At 43.2% G+C, this 16,741-nt stretch overlaps 1 protein-coding gene across 3 annotated transcripts in view; it reads left to right on the top strand.

Moving 5' to 3' along the window:
* The window catches only part of arhgap29a (Rho GTPase activating protein 29a), a 72,902-nt gene that overhangs the window by 10,718 nt on the left and 45,443 nt on the right, over positions 1-16,741 (top strand). The window lies entirely within an intron of this gene.

Raw genomic sequence — 16,741 nt, 5'->3', positions numbered from 1 at the left:
CCAATGTTTTTCTTAAGTAGATGGTCCGGGCGCCAGAACATAATTACAAATCATTTGTAGACTGCATATTGACCGCAAGAAGCCCAAACAGATATAATGTTTGACGAAAACATATAATTTCGAACCTTGCTAAGATTTGTACACAAGCACGTGTTGTGCGTGGGAATACTTGGGAACACATTTCATACATTTAAATCACTTGGAGCTGATTTCCTGGAGTTTTTACGTCCAACATTTTTTGTGGGGGCAAATTAAAACCACTTGCAGACCAAATTTGGCCTGCGGTCCACCAGTTGGGGAACCCTGAGATATGGCATCTGTATAGATGTACAGTGTTGAGGCTAACAGACCACTATGTCGGTGTGGAGGCTTGGTCCAAGACGTCACCCTCCTGGCGTACTGAGGCAGTGTATATGTATGTCTGTATGGGTAGGGCCAGGAGTTTTTTCTGACCACTGGAGAAACTCCATGCTCTATGCGAAGCCTCTCCTGTCAGGGGTGTGACCCAGGCTTTCAGCAACACTCTGAGAGGGCAGACAGGACAGTCTGTTAGTCTGGGGTTGGGCTGCTTTCAGACGCCTTGACCACCAGTGCCTATCTGTCTGAGTTTAAACGCTGACCAACTGGCTCTTCAATCAGACACATGTCAGCTACAGGCAAGCTCTGATCTGCACACAGTGGTAGTTGTGGTCGTGTCTTAGAATGTAAAGGGAATTTAGTCTACCTGGCATTATCTTAAGATTCACTCACACTTAGATACAGGTAGGTCTTTTGAACAGAAAACATTCTTAATTGATGCAACCCAATTTGCTCTTTTGAACGGCATTATTTTGTGTGCTGAATTTAGCATCTGCCTCATGGTACTCTGAAGTTCATGGTATTTTGTGCAAAACACATGTAAGTTGTGTCTCTGTCTCTTCTCACGTCACATACAGTATCTTTCCTATCATTTATTTTATGTTCACTGTTCATACTCTAAGAATCCTTTGTTCTCCCCCCCTTTCTTAGCTCCGGCCTCTCAGTCCGGCAGCTACCTTTCCCCGTCTCTCCCCAGTGAAAACTATTGGTGGAGATCCTGAGTGTATCTTTAACTGCTGTATCAATATTGACCTGTACCATGTTGGCCATTGCTATAGGCACAGCTAATCATTTTGATAGGGGTGGGAAAAAAACTTCTGGGAAAAAAAGCCTCTCTGTTGTAGGCTAGTTTTATCCACCCTCTCCCTCTCTCTCTCTCTCTCTCTCTCTCTCTCTCTCTCTCTCTCTCTCTCTCTCTCTCTCTCTCTCTCTCTCTCTCCCTCTCCCTCTCTCTCTCTCTCTCTGCATACCCTGCATTCCAGCAGAACAAATGCTCACTTGTTGCTTCAGTGCCTTAGATCAACAGTTGCTAAATGTGTGGACACTTTGTTAAAAAAAACCAAGAAATCTGAAGTGTAAAATTGTGATTTTTGGGTGATTTTCTTTGTGAAGTCATTTTGTGAAGTGTGTTATTTGCCAAATAGTAGTGCTTTGAACCGTTGATATCTATAAATGTTTTTTGGCCAATGATGGGGGCTGTTGTGATGAGATGAGGGAGTGGGGTGGGGGGGGGTCAATGGAGGGTGGTGATAACCTCTATAGGAGCCGACGCTGTCACTGGTGTCCATATGGCTGACAGTTGCTTTACTCCCCATTTAAAATGGTTCCTGTCGTCACAAATGAATGGTGGAATTAGAGATAAAAAGTTAATTTCCCTTCGTTTCGAGATTTACAATATCCTGGAATAACATCGTGGACCTGTCTCTTTAAAACATTGTGAATTATGGAAAATGTAAAAAAAACATGAAAATATATGCACTCACTACTGTAAGACGCTCTGGATAAGCTCACCTGCTAAATGTACAAAAATGTAAATGTAAAAATGTAAATTAGAACCAGACTTTGTCACACTATAGTTGCATTAGGCCTGTTTCGTCCTGCTGGATGGTTGACTTGATTGGTCTGTACTTTAGCCAACCAAGCTCTTTCCATGAGTTTAATTTTCTTCTCGTTAATTTTAAATCTCTCTCTGACCTCAAACTGAGAGGTTCCGGGCCAACAGTGAGCTTCCCAATTCAGACGACATAAAAGATAAAAGCACCAAATCAATTATTGCTCTTGTTTCGAGTGCTTTCAAGATTACTGTGAGGTTCTGCTGTTCCATTGAAGTTTAATTTGACCCTCCATTTCATTTGAGAGGAAAAGTAAATTAATCATTCTTACATTGGACAGGGAATGCCTTTGAGCAATGAGCACATAGGGGTTCTGAGAGTGTATGTGTGTATTTGTGTGTGTGTGTGTGTGTGTGCGTGTGTAAGAGGAGACCCTCCACAGACACTCCACACACATTGTGGGGCACAGAGCAGACAGAGTCCATGCAGAGGGATTAAAGACCTCCACTACCCCAAGCTGTACCACAACATGCCTTAGAGATGGGGGTCCCGGTCCCTCTGATCAGCTAAATGTGATTTTCTGCCCCCCGTTGCAGAATGTTTTGAGGGGTAGGCACTGTAAAGAGCAGTGGGGTTTTAGAGGTAGAGTTTGGTCATGTATTTGCTATTCAAAGGCAGGGTGAAAAGCCCTTTGATTTTCATCCTGAGATGCAATGTAGTCTAGTATGTACATCCTCACTAGCTGAAGTGTCTATGTTTTATCTCAGTAATCCCAGAAATGACTGATATAATAAACGCATGATAAAAGATAAGGCCAGATAAGAAAAGATCATAAACAGTCGTATTGTACTTTATAAGATCCAGTCCTGTTATAGCTTTACATACTTCACATATCTCAGCATATGATTACACTTTTTCATGGTGGATTTCGCTATCACCAGTTGTGTCACAATATCCACACTTTTAATTGATGGATTTAAAGCGTGTATTCCTTGTGACTTACTGCCCTATGTGTTTACGTGTGTGTGTTTAACATTAATTTGACATTTTCTCTGGACTATGTCCACAACCACAGCTGCGGTCAAACTTCTATTTCAACACTTTCTCCTTTTCAAGTCTCCCGTCTGTGTGACTCACCCCCTCATGTTTAGAACACATTTGTGTGTGACTCATTTGTTACTAGACGACTTCACTACTTAGTGCTACTGATAAGGGTGAGTTGTTCCTGCACATGATTTTCTCACAGTGTGATTGGATGTCTAACAGGTAGCCGTTGAGAACATCTGTCCATAGCAAGATTCTCTGTCTAATATGTCTGGTGTTGTCTATGGGAGTAATTCATGGCAGCGTTCCAGAAAGGTTTTGGGAATTACTATTTGTACTCTTCCCCCATGTGATAATCCTTGACTAGAGGAACAGTAGGAATGATTTTCTGTGGCTTCAACTAGCAACTTTCAAAAACAAGTTCATTTTCTATCAGGCTTTTGTTCTTTGGTTTCAATGTAAAAATGTACAGCAGGAAGGAAAAATAGATCTCTTTTCTTTTTTTCCCTTTTTTTTTTTTTGCAGCCCTCCTTCACGATACCAAAGCTTTGTGGGAAAGTGTCTCTGCCGTGGGTCCTTTGAGAAAACCCAAAATGCTTTTCAGTGATTTGTGGTCAAAATCACCCCTTGTGAAATACCAACCTAAAATGATCCCCCTGATGGTCTGGTCACTGGCGGTTCCAGACTGTGTGAATGGATGTAGCGAGCGAGGCACTGTTTGGAGATTTCCCCGTTGGGTCTGAGATCCACTGTAAAGCATCTCCAGCTGATTCTTTATTTAAAAAAACTCCTTTTATGGCCGCTGAGAGAGGATCCGTATTTTAAGCCACTGTGAATTCACCTAGCCTATTCCAGAATGGTTTGCCTTGACTTCATCAGTTACGACACTCCGTTAGACAATATATCTGCATGTACCACACGTTTGAACCACAGACCAGAACACGAGAAAGTCAGTAAATGTTGTTTCTGATTGATTTTACAGGCTTCTTTTGAAGCATAGCCTAACATCTGCATTGCTTGGTGTTTGGGGTTTTAGACTGGGTTTCTGTATAGCACTTTGTGACATTGGCTGTTGTAAAAAAGGGCTTTATAAATACATTTGATTGATCTACACTCCACTAAATGGCTAATAAGCTGATTGAAAGGATTTCTTACATTAGCTTAATTGTTTTTTGTTGTTGTTGTTCTGGTCTTGTATAAACCAGCAGGGCATTGACCTCATCACGTATAACGACCATGCGAGAGGTGGTTCTGCAGATTAACTTCTCAGTAGGGGATTGAAGTGTGGGATGAGGTGACATATGGCTGGAATTTTTCATCCCTCCACGGAGGGAAAACGTGGATTGAAATAGAGTTAACAGAGGGAGCGGAGGAACAGGGGTAAAGTCTGCCTGTAGAAGAAGCAGAAGGAGGCGCCCTGTGCGGTGTGAGCGCGTGCAGGCTGCGGGTGGCCATCCTCTGGCTGCTCTGTGCTGGTTTGTAGACTTTAATGGCCTACCACACTCAGAGTGAAGATTTGTAGGATGTTTTGTGTTTTTGTGTTCCCCCGTCCTCTCTTTCTCCCTTAACCTCTCTCTTTCTCCCTTCCCCTCTTTCTCTCTTTCTCCCTTCACCTTTCTCTTTCTCCCTTCCCCTCTCTCTCTCTTTCTCCCTTCCTCTCTCTCTCTTTCTCCCTTCACCTCTCTCTTGCTCTCTCTCTTGTCTCTCTCCGTCTTTCTCTCTATCTCTCTCTCTCTCTCTCTCTCTCGCTCACTTTCTCTACCCCTCCATCTTTCTCCCCCTCTCTGCCTCTGTTCCTCTCAGTGAGTAGATTTATGGTTATGGGCGCTGGTAAGGCCTGGGTGAATTTGTTCCAGGAAGGGGGTCCATCTGAGTAAGAGAATGAGGCCCTTCACCACATGCTGGCTGGCTGGTGTTTGTGGGCTCCAACATGGTGGCGTTTGTGAGACACCATATAGTGCCCAACTTTTGCACAAATAGTAGTGCATAGTGTGCCCTATTGGATACAGCCACCATGCCTGTGAGACGCGGTGTGGGAGGAACAAACACAATGCAGACGTATCTCTCTGTTTAGTCATGGAAGGAGTGATGTGTGAGAACCGGCTGTGAGTTGCTGCTGACATAACATTATACAGTACTAGACTGGTCTGACTGATGTTTCAAAATATGTTTTCCCATTGTCATTAGGTAGTACAGTACTGTTCAGATCAGGTTTGTGAGGAAAGATTTATGTATATATTTTTTTTGTAAGTGCCTATTGATAAGCTATTGTCAGCCTTAATTGAATATTCAGTCAGAGAAATGCTGTCAATGCCCAAAGTTGAACCTTTTTGTTTAGTTTGTTTGTTTGTTTGGTTGATCGTACTTAAGCCTCGACACTTGAGAACACTAGCGGGCATTATTTACTCTCTCACCACAGTTGACCTCACACACCACGACGAATGTGAGGTGGTCTGGTAAACGTCATTGTTTTTGTCCCAACAAGGTGAGCCTTGTAGCCATGTCTCCTGTAGCCTTCAATAGAATGACCTGGAGGATAGCAGGATATCAACCTACCTGGCCAAACATTTACTCACTTGTTGACTGTTACCTATCACAGTACTACAGTTGAAGAGGGTGGGAATAGATCCAGATCATGCCTTTGAAATCAACACCTCAAAACAACCTTAAAGGGGCAATCAGCAGTTGCTACGTCCATTTCTGACCTATTAATGAATGATATGTACCCATGTATTCTTAGAGAATATAACTTATAAATGCCCCATGAGCTTTAGTTCAATTGTCATACTGCATTAGATCCCAAAATATAAGCTTGTTTTACTCGTAAACATACACTATATAACATAACATGATTAAAACAATAATGTTGATATCATGGATGGCCAGTCCTTGCATCCATAGCTCTCTCTATGAATTTAAGTGTGATTCATTTCTCCAGCCACATCCCTAAGCTTTTTCCCAAAACAGGGGCAGGGAAGCACTTTGTTATTGTTGATTGCTGATTGTAGTTTTAAATAATTGGTGTATTTGCAACACAGTCCCTTAATTATCCTGCTTAACATTAGGAATTCATTGAACATTATCGCTTCATATTCATAGCTATTAAGTATTGAAAAGGACAGTATAACATCTATTTATGTAATCATACATTTTGTCACTGAAACCAAGGATGGCCAATTTGACTGTTGGATTACATTCAACAGACCCCCTCCCTTCAATCCACATATGACCTCCTGCTTGTCTCCAATCTTGGATTAAGGATTTGAAACCAAGATTGAAAATGTATCCATTGGATTAGATTAAGACACCCCTCGAATCTACCACTCCCAGCACAATGTTGGATTAAAGTTGTCTAGGACCAGCCATAATTATTGTGACATCCTGCACTATGTACCAACATGCATAGCAGGAGCTGGGAAGGGCTAATCTTTGCCTTAAAGCTAGAATCCTTAATGGTGAAAATTCCACATCCGTTTGGAATATTCCAATAATAAAGAAGTAACTGCAAACAACAAAGACAGTTTTTTTCCCTCTGACATCTTTGCATGCGTCAACAAAACAAAAACTATAACAAAGGCGCTGAGGTAAACAGTGGAGCTGTTTCCCCAAATGCAGATTCGATATTTAGCTCTGAATACAAACAGTGGCTAGCGGTTATATAATTGAGTGGTATGTTGTTTGTCTGTTATTGTTACTGATATTAGTGTTTTACTGCATACAGTACGTTGTGTGTCAGGATCCATCTTAACTTTGTGCTCAAGTCCTGATATGTTTGCTCCGATTAATTGGCCTTGTTTAGCCTCTATGGGCCTGAACCTTCAGGGCACGCTTGCATGAGAAAGGACGCATGCTGTGCAGAACTCATAACTGGTTATTGTCAGGCAGATCTGAAGACTGGAGAGACTGGTGAGAGAACTGGGAGCTGTCTTTACCCATCATACTCAATAATGCTAAACCACTCTGTGTTGCAGTTACGTGAAACAAGGGGGAGCCTTGTTTGATGTCGACCTAAACAAAACGTGAACAGACTGAGCGTGAAGCGTGGCTGGGACGAACCGTGCAGCGTCGTACCAAGATCCCTCCCCAAAAAAACAAATGAGACTTGGTTTTAGTAGAAAGGAGGGAGGAGGGGAAGGAGGGGAAGGAGGGGGTACACGAGAGGGGATAGAGCGAGGGAACCGCCAAAGCTTAGGGCCCAACTTTCAACAATAAACCCATCTCCCGTCTGAACCTCCTCTTCTGGAGGGGAACAATACTTCCCTGGAGCAAACATCAAGTGTTCTCCCAGGAGCCATTGTTGTGACAGAATCTGCACAGGGAGCACTACATTTACATAATTCATAATGGACGGTGAATGGAGACGGGTTCTTGGGCCTCTTTGAATTTCGCAAGCGGCCTTTTGGCATGAAGATGTTCCCCTGGTCCTTCTAGTGAGGCTGACACATGTTATAATCACCATCTTCCCTCCTCCACCCAGCCCAGAGAGAGAGACAAGCCCAAATAGAAAAGACATGGACATGTTGTTACCATTGATCCTGTCTGCTCCAATCATTCACCCTACAATGGCGATATTGAGTTGGACAACGGGTGCTTTGAACTCGCAACGCAAACACTGTTGTTTTTCCAAAACGAATACCATTACAGGTGCCTGGAGGGGAATCAAAGATTCCTTTGAAACAGTTCATTACGTCTCTGCGTAATAAGATCATTTTATTTGACAAATCATCATTCTTTCACGTTGTAACAAACTTCTTCTTCGTCTGATGAGGAGTAGGAAGGATCGGACCAAAATGCAGCGTTGTAAGTGTCCATGATACATTTATTATATCAGAACACGAAAAATACAAAATAACAAATTGAGGGAAAGAAATGAAAATGGAAACAGTTCTGTATGGTGAAAACACAGACACAAAAAAACAACTCCCCACAACCACCAGGTGGGAACAGGCTATCTAAGTATGGTTCTCAATCAGAGACAACGATTGACAGCTGCCTCTGATTGGGAATCATACCAGGCCAAACACATAGAACTATAACACACAGAACAAACATAGAATGCCCACCCCAACTCACGCCCTGACCAAACTAAAATAGAGACATAAAAAAGGAACTAAGGTCAGGACGTGACACATGTTTTGGAGGACAAATTCATTTGTCCACAGGCCCTGCCCAAGTATGTGCACTAATTCAGTCTAGAGACTTCTCTCTCCACGCAATATTGTCTGCGTTCCAAAGGGCACATTATTCCTTATATAGTGCACTACTTTTGGCCAAAGCCCTATTCGCCCTGGTAAAATGTAGTGCACTATGTAGGGAAAGGGGTACCATTTGGGATGCAGACACAGAGAGTGAGAGATCGTCCCACAAATCTTCCGTTCGAACGCCATTCATGCAGGATTAGGATGCTAGCGAAGCTAAACAATGTCCTCTTGTCCTCGATGATAGGTTAAAGTTTGCTTCCATTCTACCTACTGACAGGTGTGCTGAAGAGCCTGTTCAGTTCGGCCATTTTGAGGCCTGTAAAGCCTCCAACTTCCTGGGCTGATGGAGCTACCCAGTCCATGCTAAACAGGGCTGCAGCGCTGAGTGGGCCGCTAGTCTCAGTCTCAGCTGTCTGGCTAATACTAGCCGATCTTGGCCGCCAGCGAGAGGTTGCACTGTGGGGGATTTTCAGTCTCTCTTAAATAAAGCATAGTTGGAATGCCAGGCTTCAGAGTGGCTCACAAACAGGAGTTGGGGGGGGGATCAGGAGAAAAAGGTTGACTGTCTTCCCTCGGTGTGACGGACAGGCAGCTCAGTGCAGAAATGAAAAGGAGGAAAAGCTAATTCTTGACTCCACGCTAAGCAGTTCATTGATATGCAAAGGACCAGGGAAAGGAATAGAGGGATCTCCAAGGGTAAACATAGTTGTTGGCTGGAAGAAGGAGATTTTGGGAATATTTTCATGAGAATTCATTCACTCTTGGACTTAGTAGTTTTAAAAAACCCACGATAGATAGCTTTAATCTGGAGCCAATATCTATCACTCACAGGAGTTTTGATTTCAGAATGTGTTTTCTGTTATTATATCCCAACATTTTCAGCAGATAGCTGTATGTAATGAGTTTACGTAAGGAATTCCAATAACATTGAGGTAGTTAATTTGCCTGTTTCTTCATAAAGTTGAAAAGAGCTGTTTATGTCAATGCAACGTGATGTTAGCTTCACGTTAGCTTCACGTTAGCTTTACGTTAGCTTCATGTTAGCTTTAGATTAGCTTCATGTTAGCTTCATGTTAGCTCCACGTTCGCTTTACGTGGCTTGGTGTAAGATCATCATGTTACTTTTACCTATCGAAACGTCCTGTCAGATCTGTGGACAGTGAATGGCTAAGGAAAGGGCTCAGAGCTCTAATGGACCTGGGCCAACGAGTTGTTTCAGAGAATCAACTGCCAGGCAGCTAGACAGCTTATTAGGTTGGCTAAACACACTTCACCATTCCATCATGTCATCTCAACATGCCATGCAAAATATTCTCTGTCAATGACACAAAAAGCCACTGACCTCAAATTCCCAGCCTTCCTTAGTTCATTGAGTGAATTGACTTTTTCTGCATAGTGTTTTCTCATGCTAATGACTAATGTAATGGCTAACCTGTGTGACTGGGGCAGGGCCTGCAGAGTAGAGTGAGTGGTCGGGTGGGGAATATAAAGGAGCCCAGACCTAGACGGAAGGGAAGGTGCTGTGTGTGTGTATGGGGGAAGAGTTTCTCTTTTAAACGGTTCCTCTTTGTGTGCAGTCATGGGAAAGATCGTTTGAAAGGTGAAGCAGCAGGGAGGCACTGGCAGGACAGGGGGAAAATAGGGGAAGTCTGGGAAGGCCAATATTCTGTCCTTTAACAGTGCCGTGTAATCCGCTAATCCGGTGTGGAGTGGTGGAGTGGCCCAACCGCCGGTGGTCCGACTCCGGGGTGCAGGGGTGAACCGTGCTGACCGCGGCCACAGGACGTGTAGGAGGAAGAGTGGAGGGTGGGAAAGGCCTTGCCTCATTCCAGACCTGGGTTCAAATACTTTTTATTTATTTGTATTAATTTGGTAATTTTCTTGTTGGGAGGGGCGGGGCACAATACACAAATTCATATAATTTAATTGCTCGCATCCACCCGTGGGCTGCCACTCAAATATATATATATATTTTTTTTAAGTACACAAATACAAAGCATTGATCCCCATGATCATACCACAGAGCAAAAAGTAATAATAAATGTGATATTTAAAGGATGGAAAAAGAGAAGAAGTGAGCCTCCAATCGCAACCTCCCACCCCATTCCCCCAACCCCACTCATCCAACATGTTTCCATCCAAACATGTTTTCCACCCCTTCGCACTCCCCTTACTTGTCAGTCCCCCCATCTCCACATACCAACCCTTCCCCATGGGCCTGAAAAACAACAACAAAAAAAAATCAATCAGTCAATCAAATGTATTTATAAAGCCCTTTTTACATCAGCCGATGTCACAAGGTGCTATACAGTAACCCAGCCTAAAACCCCAAACAGCAAGCAATGCAGATGTACAGTAGAAGCACGGTGGCTAGGAAAAACTCCCTAGAAAGACCAAAACCTAGGAAAAAACCTAGAGAGGAGCCAGGCTCTGAGGGGCGGCCAGTCCTTTTCTGGCTGTGCCAGGTTAAGATTATAACAGTACATGGCCAAGATGTTCAAATCAAATCAAATTTATTTATATAGCCCTTCGTACATCAGCTGATATCTCAAAGTACTGTACAGAAACAAAGCCTAAAACCCGAAACAGCAAGCAATGCAGGTGTAGAAGCACAGTGGCTAGGAAAAACTCCCTAGAAAGGCCAAAACCTAGGAAGAAACCTAGAGAGGAACCAGGCTATGAGGGGTGGCCAGTCCTCTTCTGGTGGAGATTATAACAGAACATGGCCAAGATGTTCAAATGTTCATAAATGACCAGCATGGTCAAATAATAATAATCACAGTAGTTGTCGAGGGTGCAGCAAGTCAGCACATCAGGAGTAAATGTCAGTTGGCTTTTCATAGCCGATCATTAAGAGTATCTCTACCACTCCTGCTGTCTCTAGAGAGTTGAAACAGCAGGTCTGGGACAGGTAGCACGTCCGGTGAACAGTTCAGGATTCCATAGCCGCAGGCAGAACAGTTGAAACTGGAGCAGCAGCACGGCCAGGTGGACTGGGGACAGCAAGGAGTCATCATGCCAGGTAGTCCTGAGGCATGGTCCTAGGGCTCAGGACCTCCGAGAGAGAGAAAGAAAGAGAGAAAGAGAGAATTAGAGAGAGCATACTGGATAAGACAGGAGAAGTACTCCAGATATAACAAACTGACCCTAGCCCCCCGACACATAAACTACTGCAGCATAAATACTGGAGGCTGAGACAGGAGGGGTCAGGAGACACTGTGGCCCCATCCGATGATACCCCCGGACAGGGCCCAACAGGAAGGATATAACCCCACCCACTTTGCCAAAGCACAGCCCCCACACCACTAGAGGGATATCTTCAACCACCAACTTACCATCCTGAGTCAAGTCTGAGTATAGCCCACAAAGATCTCCGCCACGGCACAACCCAAGGGGGGGCGCCAACCCAGACAGGAAGATCACATCAGTGACTCAACCCACTCAAGTAACGCACCCCTCCTAGGGACGGTATGAAAGAGAACCAGTAAGCCAGTGACTCAGCCCCTGTAATAGGGTTAGAGGCAGAGAATCCCAGTGGAAAGAGAGGAACCGGCCATGCAGAGACAGCAAGGGCGGTTCGTTGCTCCAGAGCCTTTCCGTTCACCTTCACACTCCTGGGCCAGACTACACTCAATCATATGACCCACTGAAGAGATGAGTCTTCAGGAAAGACTTAAAGGTTGAGACCGAGTCTGCGTCTCTCACATGGGTAGGCAGACCATTCCATAAAAATGGAGCTCTATAGGAGAAAGCCCTGCCTCCAGCTGTTTGCTTAGAAATTCTAGGGACAATTAGGAGGCCTGCGTCTTGTGACCGTAGCGTACGTGTAGGTATGTACGGCAGGACCAAATCAGAGAGATTTGGAAAGTAGGTACATATACTGAATATATATATGCATTACCAGTCAAAAGTTTGGACACACCTACTCATTCAAGGGTTTTTCTTTATTTTGTTTACTATTTTCTACATTGTATAATAATTGTGAGGACATCACAACTATGAAATTACACATATGGAATCATGTAATACTAGTAACCAAAAACGTGATAACCAAATCAAAATATATTTTAGATTTTAGATTCTTCTAAGTAGCCATCCTTTGCCTTGATGACAGCTTTGCACACTCTTTGCATTTTCTCAACCAGCTTCACCTGGAATGCTTTTCCAACAGTCTTGAAGGAGTTCCCACATATGCTGAATACTTGTTGTCTGCTTTTCCTTCACCCTGTGGAACAACTCATCCCTAACCACCTCAATTGGGTTGAGTGTACCTTGAATTCTAAATAAATCTCACAGACCGTGTCACCAGCAAAGCACCCCCACACCATCACACCTCCTCCTCCATGCTTCACGGTGGTAACCACACATCCAGAGATCATCCGTTCACCTATTCTGCCTCTCACAAAGACACAGCAGTTGGAACCAAAAATCTCAAATTTGGACTCATCAGACCAAAGGACACATTTCCACCGGTCTAATGTCCATTGCTCGTGTTTCTTGGTCCAAGCAAGTCTCTTCTTATTATTGGTGTCCTTTAGTAGTGGTTTCATTGCAGCAATTCAACCATGAAAGCCTGATTCACGCAGTCCCATCTGAACAGTTGATGTTGAGATGTGTCTGTTACTTGAACTCTGTGAAGCATTTATTTGGGCTGCAATTTCTGAGGCTGATAATGAACTTATCCTCTGCAGCAGTGGTAACTATGGGTCTTCCTTTCCTGTGGCAGTCCTCATGAGTTTCATCATAGCGCTTGATGGTTTCTGTGAATGCACTTGAAGAACCTTTCAAAGTTCTTGAAATATTCCAGATTGCCTGACCTTCATGTCATAAAGTCATGATGGACTGTCATTTCTCTTTGTTTATTTGAGCTGTTCTTGCCATAATATGGACTTGGTCTTTTACCAAATAGGGTTATCTTTTGTGTACCAAACCTACCTTGTCACAACGCAACTGATTGGCTCAAACACATCAAAAGAAGGAAAGAAATTCCACAAATTATCTTTTAGCAAGGCACACCTGTTAATTGGTATGCATTCCAAGTGACTACTTCATGAAGCTGGTTGAGAGAATGCCAAGAGTGTACAAAGCTGTCATCAAGGAAAAGGGTGGCTACTAAGATTTAAAATATAAAATATATTTTGATTTGTTAACGTTTTTTTGGTTACTACATGATTCCATATGTGTTGTTTCATAGTTTTGACGTCTTCACTATTATTCTACAATGTAGAAAATAGTAAAAATATAGAAAAACCCTTGAATGAGTATGTGTCCAAACTTTTTACTGTACTGTATATACAGTATATCCTTTTTTTGTATGGTTGTGCTTTATAGATTGTTTATGTGTTTGTGTTGGGCTTCAGCTTAGATTATTCTTTACAGAGTCAAATGTGTTCTCCAGGCCTCAATTGTTCCTTGACTAGCGCCATTCATTCTCACTGTCAATAATTCTAATGTTATAACTGTATCCACTGGCAAATTGGGAAAGAGTGAGGTGATTGCAGTGCTGCCTGCCTGCAGTAATCGTTTCTGATTTTTTGACAGATTCAAGGAGCTATCATCATTAAGTAATATAGTAGATGCAAAGGATTGAGTATTTACATTCATGCACTTTGTAACTTTGTAACTGTGTCCCAGAAGCATTTAACTGCTGGGCATTTCTTCGTCATGTGAGGGAATGTACCTTCCTAATTTAGGAGACACAATGACCAGTTGAGAGTTGGGGACAATTTCATCGTAAAATGTTTCCTTGGTGTTAAATACGGTCTCTAAACCAACTTTTAAGTGTATAAATTGATGGTTTGGAATTTCGCAATGCTAATGTCATATTTTGGAATTATTCCGTTGGTTTGATTGCGCCAGGCAAGCTCAGTTAAGTGCAGATAATTAACAAATACTATTTGAAACCAGGATTTGTCTGCCTCACACTACTCTGGCCGCTGGACTGGTCCACCTGCTGGGGTGCCTCTTATAAAAGGCTTACAGTGTCTGTTAAAAGTTAAGCAGGCCTGTTATTTTCTGCCCTTTAAAGTTTGGACACAATAGTTGATTTTGTTTATTAGGAGGAGCCTGCCTGTTAGTTAACGTTCACAGAGTTACTGCCGTGGAACGTCCTACACAGCGAGCCTTGGCTTTTAAATCACCATGAGTTTTGGCAGCTTTTGGCAATGAGCTCAGCTACACTTCGGTGTAGGTCTAACATATAACGTTTAGCAGACATTTTATAATGTAAGTGTAAAATATGTTGTTGTTTTTTTCTGTGAGAATCACTCGAAAGTATTGGGATGACGCCATCTTGAAAAATGGAGATGATAAGTCAAGCATTGATCAGTCCTCTAAAGCTCTCAAGTCCTACTGTCAGTAGACTATAACTGATTACGGTAATGCACTTCTTTGACAACCCTCCTACCTAAGCCCTCCTACATAAGCTCTCCTACCAAAGCCATCCTACCCAAGCCCTAGCTGATTATTTGAGGGGGGAAGTCACAAGAATGTCCAGCTGTAGGTTGACTCAATGGGCCACACTGAGATTGGTCGTGTGATTGACGTTAGTCATGGCTAACACGGGGTGTCCAGACCCAGCACCGTATTTAGCCCAGCTAGTGCTAACTATCCCAAAGCTATGTTAGCCTATGAGCTCCTTGTGTTTCATCGGGCCCCCTCTGAACCCAGTTGTGACTTGTTTAGTGATTTCACACTTGCTTTGTACCGTGAAGCCCCCTCTGTCTTCTCAAATGTTTTGAAGCATAAATAATACGTTGCTCCCATGATTTTCATCATGCATGACTATCTAGAGTCACAGGAAAAGGAATTTTGCCAAGTCATATCGGATGGATCCAACCATTAGAGGCCATTGACAGTTACAGTAGGTGTTACAAGAGAGGATCATGACATGATGACATTCGTGCTAAGGATCATGAAAATCAGTTTTTTTTTGTTGCTGATAATATTTCCTTCTGTCACTCCATGAACAAATAGTATTTTTTCGAAAGCATTTTAAGGCATCACATTTTTTTCCAGACACATACTTGCTATATTGTATTTACTTCACCACCATGGCCTTTTTAAAATCTTTTTTTGGGCCTTTACCTCCCTTATTTCACCTCATTTGCTCACATTGTATATATACTTATTTTTCTACTGTATTATTGACTGTTTGTTTGTTTTACTCCATGTGTGTTGTTGTATGTGTCGAACTGCTTTGCTTTATCTTGGCTTTATCTTGGCCAGGTCGCAATTGTAAATGAGAACTTGTTCTCAACTTGCCTACCTGGTTAAATAAAGGTGAAATAAAAATACATTTTAAAAATGGATAAGAGAGTGGGACATTTTAACATATCAAATTAGATATATTATTCTTTATATTATATATTATTCTTTCAAAAGACAAGGGTGTCCCTGGTCTATGAGAAGTTACTATTTCAGTTGTGTCACCATTATATTGAGGAATCTGTTATGTGGAGCCTAATGCATGGTAGATCCATACATAGGATCACTCAGGCCTTTTGAGCGACATGACCTCTGTTGGCGAAAGAAATGCCTATTTGAATGCCTAACTCATTAGATAGCTGCCTATAGAGTCGGAGGGGCTTTGAATGTTTTCGTATTGAGGTGTCATCTCGATGGTGAATGATCCAACAATGTTTTTATTATGGATCCCCCCCTCACCCCTTGCGCTCGCCCCACTTCCTAACAAGAGACACAGCCAGGCTGGAATGCAGTGGTTTCCATGACGCTAATGAAGTAAAAATGTGGCGATGTGGTTCTGGCAAGCCCTCTCCTCTCGCTCCCTTGGCCTCTTCATTGGAATGGGAGACTGATCCCTATAGCTTCTATTCCCAACAGAGCGTTCCCGGGAATGTCTCTCTCTGTTCTCCCATAACCTGGCTAAGCTTGGATGTGGGTTTAAAGGGGCATGTTTGGGACAAAACCCAGGGGAGGGTACCACCACCGACCAAACAACCTCGCTTCCTCCCGCCGACCCTCCCTCCCGCCTTACCCCAGCACCCCTCCTCCTCCTCTCCCTCTTTCCTCCTGTGAAAAGTGAAAAGCCTGGCGTTGTGATTTATTGTTCCAAAAAATGCTTCATGTGGCAGGCAGGCCCTCAAGCAGACAGGCCCCACTGTTTGCAAATGGCCTCTGAGACAAAAGGAAAGCTTTTCCCACTCAAACAGACTCTTCTCAGCAAACTGATGGTTTTCCTGCATTGTGAAAAAAATGCTCCTTTCCTGGCAGCTAGCATACTATTAATTTGTTTTTCCTTTTACCAAATCTCATAATTGTTTTGCTCTAAAACTTTTGCACAGTAAGTAAAACAAAAAGGCTTTTCTAGTTCCCAGTACTCTGAGTGAGGGTTGTTTTCATGGGGAAACTGTCCCTCTCATCCATTGTGAAATAAGTCTCCCAGGCCTGTGGCTGCAACAGACAGGGGTCTACACCCGCTATGCTGGGGAGAAGTGTGGATAGCTGGAGGTCCCTGCCAGGGCTTGGGGTCCCTGGTGGGAACAGGGTTCTGTCCCATTGTGCTCCTCTCTAACAGGGAGGCACAGGGTTAAACCACCAGCCTCTGTACATCATCCTGTGTCCTGC

The sequence above is a fragment of the Oncorhynchus mykiss genome, chromosome 11 (assembly GCF_057628025.1).
Source record: "Oncorhynchus mykiss isolate SJ-2025 chromosome 11, ASM5762802v1, whole genome shotgun sequence".
In the NCBI taxonomy this organism is placed as follows: Eukaryota; Metazoa; Chordata; class Actinopteri; order Salmoniformes; family Salmonidae; genus Oncorhynchus; species Oncorhynchus mykiss.
This window is presented reverse-complemented; position numbering and strand designations above follow the sequence as displayed.